This window comes from Pseudopipra pipra, chromosome 2 (assembly GCF_036250125.1).
Source record: "Pseudopipra pipra isolate bDixPip1 chromosome 2, bDixPip1.hap1, whole genome shotgun sequence".
Classification (NCBI taxonomy): domain Eukaryota; kingdom Metazoa; phylum Chordata; class Aves; order Passeriformes; family Pipridae; genus Pseudopipra; species Pseudopipra pipra.
The window spans coordinates 40,546,363-40,558,952 of NC_087550.1; the positions used below are offsets into that span (position 1 = coordinate 40,546,363).

General features: G+C 35.3%; 1 protein-coding gene across 7 annotated transcripts in view; it reads left to right on the plus strand.

Moving 5' to 3' along the window:
* The window catches only part of CNTN5 (contactin 5), a 605,150-nt gene that overhangs the window by 514,323 nt on the left and 78,237 nt on the right, over positions 1-12,590 (plus strand). The gene's annotated exons all lie outside the window — the stretch shown is intronic.

Here is a 12,590-nt window from a genome sequence, read left to right on the forward strand (position 1 = left end):
TCAATAGCAGGGGCTTGAATGAAATGTAGACAATTCTTAAGACTTTTATCTAATATCCTAAGCTGTGCAGTGTTAATGAATGTTTACAATTACCATGAATTTTAACTACCACTCAGCTTTATTTTTAATTGATTTGTTTATAAAATGCATGCGTTAGTCACATTAATGTCATATTTTATCATTTTCAAAATTACCTGATGGCAGTTGAGGAACTGTAGATGGAACAGCTTGTTTCTGTCTTTTTGAAATGCATTATGAGAGGCAATACAATGAAAAATTAAAGTTCTTATTAATTTATTCTTCTGAAGAGAGTTCATAACAGATTTTAGTATAATATACTTTCTCAGACCCATCTCATTTCAGTATCTTATGACTATGATTGAAATTATAACCCTGTAAAGCTTTTATTTAAATGTTCCTGAAATGTAGTTTTAGGCAATAAGCAATTAAGCATGTTACAAAAAGTTAAATCTTAGCCCTAGGTGTATTATGGGTAATTAAACCTCTGACTAAAGAGGGTTAGTCTTGAGTTCAGTATGGCAAAATGTGTATTAATAATACCAACATATACTAAAAAATCTGTTATAATGATAGACATTGAGATTATTAGAAGCCTATTTCCAACATAATTCTTTTCTTGTATCTCTCATTATTTAATTACATATGTGCATAATTTTTTTTACATAATTGGCACTGTTTTGATTGATAGCCCTCTGAAAAAGTGCAGATAAGATGTCAGTGTGATACCCTACAGAGTCCTGGTACTGTAGGCATGCAAAAAGGAGGACAAGATCAGGCAGGGTCTTCCAATTTTCTTCTATTTTGATCTCGTCCATGCAAAACCAAAGCTGTAAAATTAGTTTTAAGAGCATTTGCAGTAGTGGCATTTATTTTCAGAATTGTAGTGACTTATGCAGAACCCACCAAGAGTGTACAACAATATGAGATGCTGATTTTGCTGTACAGTGCAACAACTTGGTGCAAAGAGGCAGGCTGAGCTTGGGCTACCTTCATGGACACAATGGGCATCAGGCTGGCACTAAGACTAGTTAAAGAATTAGTCTAAGAAACAACCAGGCGTTCAGAGCATCTTCAAAGCATATGATTCTCCACTACCTGTTAAGCTGATGCAGCCAGTGAGGCTAACATACACCAGCACAGATGGAAGTGGAAGATACTACCTAGTTCTGCTATTTCCAGTCTGAAGTGTTCCTTTTTGTTTTCACTGAGCTTGGTTGCAAATACCAGAGTCTATAATTGAGTTCAATTTAAATATGATTATATTAATCCTTTTACATGTTTGCTCCTTTGTACCTCTGTGAACAATGAATTAATTTTGACAGAGCAGAAATGGAGCTGCTAGACACAGAGCATGGATTAAAAAGGAATCAGAGCTCCTTTTCCCATAATGTTCCTTACTTTTAACCAGGAGGTATTTATGCAAAAGCACTATTCAATTCTGTCCTTTGTAGAATGGAAGGGAGAAACTAGTCAAATGTTGCACAATCTTTGTCAATTAGTGTGAGTGTGGAAGAGCTGGCATCGAGTGGCAGTTTCAGACAGCAAGACAGCACTGAAGCATGTTGCTTTTAAGTCCTCTCAATTCTTTACTTTGGATCAAAACCAAATTCCACTGCAGTCATCTGATGGGGGTAGCTGATATCCTTACTAAATGAAGTACATACGCCTTTCTGAAGGTCTGACTCCACGCACCTGTCATTCTTCTGATTTTATTCATCAGGCAATCGCTGTGTTCCTGGAGCATGACAAACAGCAGCAAAATTCGTTCCATGACCTTGATAATGAAAGTAGGAAAGCAGAGAAACCTTGTAAAATGCTGGGTTTAACAATCACTCTGTTTTAGCAGCTTAATAATTTAGTGGCTAGATAAAACTAACTAAATATGAGGGGGTTTTTTTAAGTTTTTGCTGAAAAATAAGGAAAAAATTTCAGCTTTCAAAGCAGAAAGTGTATTTTGACACTCCTTTACTTTTTTTTTTGTTTTACTATTGTATACATCTTGGATGAAAATGAGTTCTTTCCCTCAGTGACTTATAGAACTACTCTTAATATTTTATGTTGAAGGAGGAATCAAATTCATAAATAATAAATCTAAACTTTCTAGGTGGAACACACAGAAATATAATGAGTTTCTGTGAGAAATTACAGATTTAATGCAATAATGCAGTATTTTATTGTCAGTTATACTCATTTGCTACTACTGCATGAGAAAAAATTATCAGTCGTTAATGTACGCATTCAGATGAAGATAATTACTGTGTTCTTCACTGATTTTTTTCTACATCACTTAGCAGGAATGCAAATTGTAGAGATTAAAAAATGAACAAGTGTACTGCAGACAGTGGGGTCAAAATGAACTATGTATGATAAAATATTTTGTATTATTTCATAGAATCCATTCAGTTATATCTGAAAGCCAAAGCCATAACCACAGTTAAATAAAATGAGAGGAGCAATTTGATAAAATAAAAAATTATCTCAGAATAAAATATTGAAAATAAAGGGTGAAAAAAACCAGTCATTAAGGAACCAAGCTCAATAGAAGGGTCTCAAAAGAAGGGATGTGTAGAACTCAAAACCAGGTGCTTGCTAGCACATTCAGGCTGAGTTTCAGAAGACCTGAAACACTCATGTCCTGTGTTGAACAGGGACGAACAAAACAAAAGCATGGGTTCATCTATATAACAGACAGGTGAAAATGTGTTCTGCCTGTTTTCCAGACCTTTCAAAAATTATGGAACTATAGACCTGAAACTCATACTGACATTGTAGGTGTTGTGCCTCATTGATATAAATGTAAGTAACTACAAGAATTTCAGCCATCAAGATCAAGGAAACAATCCCAAAAGCCTATACTATTTGAGTTCATCAGGCCTTTCTGAGTGTGGGAAGAGAACTTTCGTGCCCCAGGTCATATGTTTGCAGCTTCTAAATTGGAGCCGCCTCTTTAGCTGGATGATCTACTCACTTTCCTCGCCTGGACGAAACTGTACTGTAACAAAGTTAAAACCCCAAGCAGACGTCTGCAATGACTTTGACCTAAAAGGTGCTGGGCAAAGACTACTTGGCTGAATGAAATAAGTAGGTACTCAAGAAGTCACTAAACATTTAGCTCAATGTCGATAATTTTTTACTTGGGCTGTCTGGTATTCCTTTGTCAATTGGACTGAGCAGTACGTGAGCACTAAGGTTACCATACTTCCATTGTTATTATTGGTAGTGACAAATTTGCTGGATTATCCAGGTTTTTCTCGGAGGAATATTTAATTACTCAATAAGAACTTTTTTTTTTTCAAAAATCTTAATTGAATATTGTTGATGTCTAATCCTAGCTCAAATACAGATGGTGGGTTTTTTTCAAGTTACAGAATATCAGGTCGCTGAAACTACTTTTTTTTTTATTGTCCCTTTTTGGTTTTATTCTATGTACACAGCTCAAATCTAGCTTCAAAATTTTGCAGGCTGAGGTGCTGATATATGTCTGGAGCCTAAGGCCATCATCTTTTTCATGTTTTGTTGATATGTCACAGGGAAAAGGCTCCACAAACTCAGTGAAACTCATCAAAAGAAAGTACTTACCCTCAAGTCTCAAGAAATTAAGTTTTTCCCAGTTTACTTTTGCACATCATGGGCTGTTTCTAGCACCACTGTATAAAAAAAAAAAAAAAGCCAAATTCGATGTCTTATGCATTCTTTTTTTTTTTTTTCAAAGGTGAGAAGGAGCAGTAAGTCCAAGCCAGGATTTTAGAACAGCATAAAATATTATTTTTTTTCTTTTTCTTTTTTTTTCATGGAGGGGATTCACATCTTGATAGTACAACATTCATATAACCATCATTGGCTGGTGAGGGAAGTAATAACACAGTGTGTTTTCTCTTTATGTTTTTTTATTTTCCTCTTTATTTTCTTTGACTTATCAGAAGTCAAAGAAATTTTCAAGATGTGCCAGCACTGAGGTAGTCATACTAGTTGCATGAATGAGCAGCAAGTTTGGACATCTCAAACTTCTCACAGAGGACCCCAATCTTTTTTTTCTTATTTCATATTTATAGGTACATGTAGTACAGTACGAATGCCAGTCTACCCATCTACCTGTCTAGTTATCTGTGAGCAGTCTTTGGCATGCTTCAAAATTCTTCCTTTCAGCCCTTCACCCCTTCCTGAACATTAAACTGACCATTTCTCTCCCCTCTGAAATATTCTTCAACCTACTCCTTATGTTTAAGAAGCCAATACCCATGAATTCAGAGGAAGAGTTGAACCCCTCTAATGGCAGTCAAAAATGAAATAAGTTTCAGTAGAGTAAGATGGAACAAACAAGAAAGGACTCAGATTTAGAATTTATAGAAAGTGAGGAAGAGAGAGAGAACAACTCACATTTCTTAATGAATATTTTGTAAAGAACTAATCTAGAAGCGGTAGGTACCTTTTCCAGATGTTTCTGCACCTTTTATTTTCACAGCATGGTGTTATTTAGCTTCAGCCTTTTGAATTCATGGTCATTTGTTTGGGTTTAGTTCAATTATGTCTAACATAATGGCATCTCATCCACTTTGTTGGATATATTCCTTGATGTGCTATAAGATTTAGTTTGTTCTTCATTACTGCTCAAGATTTATTTGATTTCAGTATATGACTTATTTGTCACCATTATCTATGCAGTTACAAATACACTGCTCTGTGCCCACAGATTTCTCTGTTATTGAGTTAACCTTATAGAAACTATTTATTTATTTTACTCAGCTGGGTCTGGCAAAATCATCTATGTACCACTGTTGGGAATTTGAATTAGGTCTCTCAGTTTTTGAATATTACTTATGTTTTAGCTGAAAATAATAAATGAAGGTGACACTTCTATTATCATGTTTGAGCATACACTTTATCAATTTCTTAGAGTGACTTATTTTTTTTATGCAGTAGTACAGATCTTATTCATCTGTGTACTTCAGATATTTAAATTCTGAATTCTTTTCCTCTTGAACTTAAACTAGACAGCTGCTTTGGAATAAAAATGCTTCAGTGCTTTATAAAGATAAAATACATGTTTAATAAATGTAGAAATTTATTTCTATTTGTATAATCACATCCCATATATCTGCATTAATGACAAATATTTAAAGCTAGGAATGACAGGAAACCTCATCTCTATCTTTCTTCTCCTTCTTATAATAAAATGCAAAAGATTTTTGTTGCTTACAGGAGAAAACAGATGACTTTGTCTGTTATCCTTAATACACGAATTAAAATGAAACTATGAAAAAAACCCAATATATGTTTAAAAAATAGTTATGAAAGTATTGTGGGACATTCTTAGTTATTGCATGACTGAATTCTTAATCCAGAATTACTGCAAAATGAAGGTCTAAGGAAAGGATCTTTTGTTAGCAAAGTAATACAGATGAAAAACAAGTAAAGTTTTGAGATTACTTTCTTCAGATATTCTAAATCTATAGTCAGCTTCTGCAAGAGTTTTGTCTTTTTTTTTTTTTCTACCAGATTCATGGGTCTCTGCATGTTGAATAGCTGTTGAATTGTTTCAGATTGATAGTTATTACAAGAAACAATGGTTAAATAGAACCAGGTGCTGACATAGTTACCAATGATGGATTACAAAAAATAGTTGACCTACATTCACAGGTTCTCTATTTGGTAGAAAGACAGTAATGAACATGAAGATGATAATGTTTTTCTATCAGTATGTCATTCCAGGTATATGCGCTGAGTTAGGGCTCAAATATTAAGACTGTTAGACACAGAATGCCTATTGCATGTGGTCTGCCTATTCCAGATGTAATTGTACCAATTTTGAGATAATGGGCAGGATCAAAGGAGAAATATTTTATATTTGTTCCTGAAAGTATCATCAAGGAATTTTCTTAGATACAAATTTAAAAAGAAATATTATATGGGCTCAAGCAAAGATTTTTGTAATACCAAAAATAATCAAGTGTGTATGACAACAACCCAGAACTAGATTTTTATATTTATTAACAGAGTGATTGTCCACTTCCAAGGAGAACCACAGAGCAATCTATAGCACTCAGGTAAATGCGTTGCCATTGTGCTTCATTCTGACTGCATCTTCACTGTGCATATTACAGGTGTTTTACATCTCAAACTTTTTTTTAAAAAGAACTATAATATTGAACTTGTACTAATGGTGAGAAAGTGATGTTATACCAGTGGTTTAATTGTCAGTCTTTCACCAGTTTGAAACAGAAGAAGTGTCTCTGTCAAAGGAGGTAGGTGAAAGAAAAATTGGAAGCAGTTATTACATTACTGAACTAAGATATTTTAGCTATTACTGAGAAGACTTTTCTCTTGTATGGAATCTGAAAAGCATACATTAGGGGAAAACTCCATTAGTATGTTAATATTAAATATTTTTTTTTGTGTTAACATATTAATTTTAAATAATATATGCATACATTCAAATTCCTGTGCTGCGATACAGGAGTAATTTCACTCCCTACACGCACTGAGATCAAATTTATTCTATTAAGATTAGAAAGTCTGTCAAACAGAGAGAACTTCCCCTGTAGAAGCACTGTGTTCTACACTGGTGAAATTTTGTTGCTTTGCAGAAGCTCCTCCTATGGCTGTGACTCACAAGACAGTAAATCCACTCTTAGATTGCTTGTTCTGAAACCAAATATGCTGATGCTGTGTAAGAAAACACTAAAGCCAGCACAAAAGGAATTGTGAAGTTGATTCAGAACTGTTGGGTTTTTTAAACACAAATCAAGTCTCAGTAAACTTTGTGTGAATTAAGTATTCTGTCCTCCCATGCCATTAGAAAGCAAAAAAAAAACACAAACAAAAAAACCCAAAATATAAGAATGCCATAAATTCTTAATAATGAGTTTTGGCAAATTTGATGGAAGTGGCTATTCTTCATCTGTCTCAAATTTATGGTGGAAAATGATCCAGAGTGATTGTGAAATGACAGAATAAGATCCAGTGACACTAGGAATTAGAAACAGTTGTTTCTAATTCCTTCCATAAGTTTCAGAGCTGAAAATAGTAAAATTTGGATTAAATATGTCCCTGCTCTGCAAGATATTTTTAGCAATCCAACCTGTTTCCATTTTAAGCAGATCTGTTTTCCAGTGCATTTGTTTATGTCTGAGTTTCTTCAATCAGGCGTATGAACTTTTAAATTGAATGTTTGCATTTGTGGATTTCATTTTAATAGTTTCATATTAATTAAATCAAATGAAATGAAATCTTATGGCTAGTGTTCCACACGGAAAGATCAAGAACTAGTGTAACAACATACAATAAAATTCAAGTCATTATTTAATTACCAAGATATTAATTGTTTAGAAATGGTGATTAATTCATTTGGCATTTACAAAGATGAAAATGGTAATAAAGCAATTAGAGACATATTGCCTTAAATGAAACAAGTCTCAATCTGTAAATCTCAAGGAATACAGGCTTGATTTAAATGGAAACATTTTAAATTCCTTTTATTTAATATTTTCTGATAAAGATGGTGATTTTTGCCCAACAGGCAATCTTTTACAAATGAAAATATTACTCTAATAGCAATTCAGGATTTCTGTTCGAGGAGCAGTGATTTATTTAAACAAATTTTCATACATAAGAATATTGATATGTAAAATAAGTTATAAAAAGTAAAGGCTTGGCATTATTTATTTGGAAGTCAATTTCGTGACTTGCTACGAAGCTTAGTCAGACAAAATCTATCAAATTAATTTTAAAGTTGCTGTCTTTGATCCCAAACTTTATTCTTTTCCATTCATGTCATCTCATAGTGAGTACTTTGACTAAATGGCCAAATTTTACTTTATTTCTCAGAATGATCCAGAACATAGATATCACACACAGTTTATATGACTAGTGATGTAAAAATTTGAATATTAAAAACATTTTTTTTAAATATTCAGATCAAAATATGCTCATATTTTTTTAAAAACCCAGGGAATTCTGGAAATCTGGGGGAAGGAAAAATAACATCCTGTAGCAAATTTGAACCTTCCACAACCAAGGGTAATTCTATGGAGTTAGATACCAAAATATTATCTCTAGAATACCTGAATATCATCTGACCATTAATTATCTAGTACAAAATATTATCTTATAATATTATCTTTTTTTTGTGTGTTCTGCAAATTGTCACCCACATGGATAGGAAACCAGTATAATTTGTATTTTAAACACACATTTGTATCATCACAGCTAAAAATATGGTGTGAAACAAGTATTGCATCCAAGAATTTCTTGATGGTCTACCTTTTTCTCTTGTTTATAAATAAGTGAGCAGTGGGCTACCAAATTCTGATTGAGTTTGAAATTCAGGCAGAACATTATCCAAAAATTTCCTTCAGAAGGTACCTATCCCCAAAAGACGAACATAACAAATGTTTCAAATGGTTCACTAGGCTTATGTGTTGTATAAAGTTGGTAAAATTTCTATAGGAAAGCAGAATCAAAGCAGAAGGAAAAGTTTTGTCATTATAGTGTTCTAGCCTTCTCCAAGTATTCTTAGATTATTTCATCTTTAAAGAGAAAAAATAGAATTGCATTAAAGCCAACCTAAAAAAATAGAGAAAACAAAAAACTTGAGTGATCACACAGTTGTAAGAATAAAAGCATAACTGAGCTTAAGATCTCAAACACTCTATCTTCAAACTCTCAGATGTGAAACCAGATCAGAAAAGTGCCTAACGGGATTAAGCCTATATTTTGACTCAAAGCGCCTTGCTTTCTGGTGAGCTTCTGGCTTTGAGTTTACAGTGATGTATAATATCAACAACATAAACATTCTCATTTCGAGATGAAAATACCTATAGAAGATGTGATATTAGCTTGCAGCTATGAAGTTCCTTTATAATCACAGTGAACATGAATCTTTTATCTCACCCTTTGGGTGTTTTGGGGGGTTGACTTTTGTGTTTGGTTTTTTGGGGTTTTTTTGTGACAGCTTTGCCTAAGGGCTTCAGTGTGTAGTGCTTTATTCTTTTAACAGTACCTAGCCTTCTTTAGTAATTGTGACTTTTTAAATCACAGTGCTCAAGTTCTAGAGGAATTCAGAAAAGCACTGGAATTCCTCCTATAGGGATTAAAGGCTGCAAAAAAACCTCGGACATTTTCTCAATCCCAATTTGTCCTTCCTCACTCTTCTAATATCTGTTGTCCTTCCTGTGCAAAACTCATGAAAGTTCTTGGTCCTTGCAAGAAATTTATTAGAAACTAGCAATTCAGTTTTTTTGTATCATCACTGTTATTTGCATCCTTTACAAGGATGGCAATAATAACCCTCTTAATTCCTTTGTTTAACAGTAATCAAGCCTGAGGTTAAGACATTCTCAGTAATTTAGACAATCATTATTTTGTTGATTGAATAAATACCAAATGTGGAGAAACAAATTATAAATACAACCAATTCCAGACTGATGAAGAAAAGCTTCTAGATGCTTCTTTTCTATCCAATGAGGTAGAAAGAGTAGTCTGTGAAAGAGCAGTCAATGGACCATGGTTCATAAATGACTCAGAGGTCTCAAACTCTTAACACAGGTATAGTGATCACTAATGACATCTTTGCAAGGATAATTACTGCAAATCCATACTTATTTCATGTTTGGCAGTAGGACCAACTGATTAACAAACTGAACAACTGAAGAGGCAGGTTGTTAATTTGTTCTGCTACAGACTACAGGCATAGAATGTGTCTTCCCTGCTTGGATTGCAAAAGTAGCTACACTCAAATTGCTGAGAATTGATTCTGCATTCATTGTATTTCCTTTTGCATTAGGCAAAACCCATGGCCCTTTCCATTGTCATTAATTTTAAGTCTATTTTCTTCTTTTCCACTAGCTGTTTGAATTTCATAGAATCATAGAATATATTGGGTCTAAAGTGACTTTTAAAGGTCATTTAGTTGCCCCCCTGCAACAAGCAGGGGCACCTTCAACTAGAACAGATTGCTCAGAGCCACATATAACCTGACCCTGAATGTTTCCAGGGATGGGGTATCTACCACTTCTCTGGGCAACATGTTCTAGTCTTTTACGTCCCTCATCGTGAAAAATTTCTTCCTTATGTATAGTCTTAACCTACCTTCTTTCAGTTTAAAACCATGGTCCCTTGTCCTATCACTACAGGCCTGTTGTGGTTTGAGACCCCTAAAAATCCAATTTCCAAGTCCAAGCCCCCCTCCCACAATTTGTTGCAGTGTGAGAGGTTTTTCCAGACATAACAGAACTCAGTATGGGGGGAAGGGAATTAAATTACAGTTTATTACACGAATAAATATTATAATACATTATATACACAATTCTAACTATCTCTCCTACAGTAAAGCAATATTTACATTAGATCAAATCTCCTTTCCCTCCAATAAAAGTTCAGAAGGGAAGAAGGAAAGATCCTTTCTACTTTCAGGGCAGCAGTGTCTCTCCTCTTCAAGGTAGTAGGCATAGATGGAGTTGTAGCTGGAATCTCTCTCTCTCTCTCTTTATTATTCACAAGGGAGTCTCCTCTCACCCCTCTTGGCCCTTCAGCTCCAACCGAAGGTCTCTCTCCTGTGGGCTCGCAAAAGCAGGGACAAAACTCACCTTACCACAGTCATATCATGGGGTGTAAGACATCCCATGAAAGTCCCTTCCTCGAGGGGTCGAGTTCCCTCGAGTCAGAACGTTTAGGGCAGCTCTCAGTTCAGTCTTTGCTCTAAGCGTCCTACCAGAGCTCCTTTGCTCTGTCTCAAATTGCCAGCATGTCAGCAGCAGGGGGGGCAAGGCCACCTCCTCCATATTCCATCCTGGTCCAGCTCTCAGGACGTCTCCAAGCTCTCATTTCTCTCTCTCTCTCTCTCTCTAGCTGCTGCTGCATTTCGGGACTCCCTAAGAGTTTGGAAGTCCACCCCTCCTCTCTAGGAAATCTCAGGGTTTTGGGAAAGTAATTCAGTCTTACCCCCAAAACAGTCTCTGCTGAGTTTTCTCTGCTTTGTTGCCAGCTCTCCCTCCTGCAGGAGCATCTCTGCGTCTCTCAGCCTTGCTATGTGCCATCTCGCTGCTTGCTTTCGGCTCTTGGCCACAGTTCTCTGTTCAGTGCTGCTCCACCGCTGCTTTTAATGTCTTCTGCTGCTGTTCATAGTGGAGAAACTCCTCCAGCCTTTGACAACGGCATCTGGTCCAGTTTTAACACTACACCAGGTCTCCCATAGTCTCGGGGCTTGCTATCTCCTCGTGGTCTCAAACCATGGCTGCCTCTCTCCAGCTACTTCATCATCCTTCTTTTCCAGTCTGTTATAATATGTTGATTTCAAAGGAGCAAAATGTAGCTTGTGATTGGCCCTGCACCCAGAAATACCACCCCTTTGGAGGTTACCACTTTCTAACTCCAGGGGAAACCACTTTTTACCCTAGGACAAGGCCCTATTAAAAAAATTGTCTCCCTCTTTCTTCTAAGCCTGCTTTAAGTATTGAAAGGACACTTTTCTGAGTATGAGGGACAGCTGTGCAAGATCAGTGGTAAAGGACTCACAAAGGTAATGTTACAGCATTATAAAAATACGCTAATTGAGCCAATTTGATTTGACTGAATAAATACCAAATGTGGAGAAACAAATTATAAATACAACCAATTCCAGACTGATGAAGAAAAGCTTCTAGATGCTTCTTTTCTATCCAATGAAGTAGAAAGAGTAGTCTGTGAAAGAGCAGTCAGTGGACCATGGTTCATAAATGACTCAGAGATCTCAAACTCTTAACACGGGTATATATATATATATATAATTGAGCCAATTTGATTTAGCCCAAATATCGCCCAATTCATACTATCAGTTTGTATTTGACTCTCATTAGATTCAGTATTTGAAGTTATAAATCAAAGTACCTCCACAATAGAGATAAGCCCAGAGGTTAGAGTGCTTTATAAATGTCCACAAACAAATGTCCCTGTATGAGCTTGAAACCTGTCAAGCAGCACATTGAATATACATATATTTCTGGGTACCACATATTAAACCTTATCAAGGTCAATCCCTACCCTTTGCTTTTTAGGCTTTAAACTACACTCCACTCTCAAAGGCATGTTTTTACCTGATCCTTGTAACAAAGACACTATCTCACTGTGTTCACTTCCACAGCCCCACTGCTGAATGGCAGCTTAGGTTTCTGCTTTCAATAAAAACAGTAAATAAAATCATCTTAAAGATCTTTGGTTTACTCACTATGCTATAAAATCTTGAATTAAAAGAAAGTTCATAAATAATCCTATAATCATATCCAAGCAGCTGTGTGAAGAGCAATGCAAAGGTTCTGAGTTCAAACATCCAAAAACTAGGGAAAAAAATTACGATTGAGGTTACAAGTGTAATCTTGGTTCAGCAGGAATGCAAGTACGTGTGACAAGAGGATGAGTCCAACAGAGTTTTGAGGATTTGTCTGCAATTTTCATCAAAGTGAGCACACCTAAAGCAGCAAAAATCTTTGAACCACAGGAGCTATGTTTTCTTAGAAGTGAAATAAAATCAAGGAGCACTTTTCAAATGAATAAGACTTGGTGACAGAAAGGTGAAGCTATAAACAGATTATCCCCAT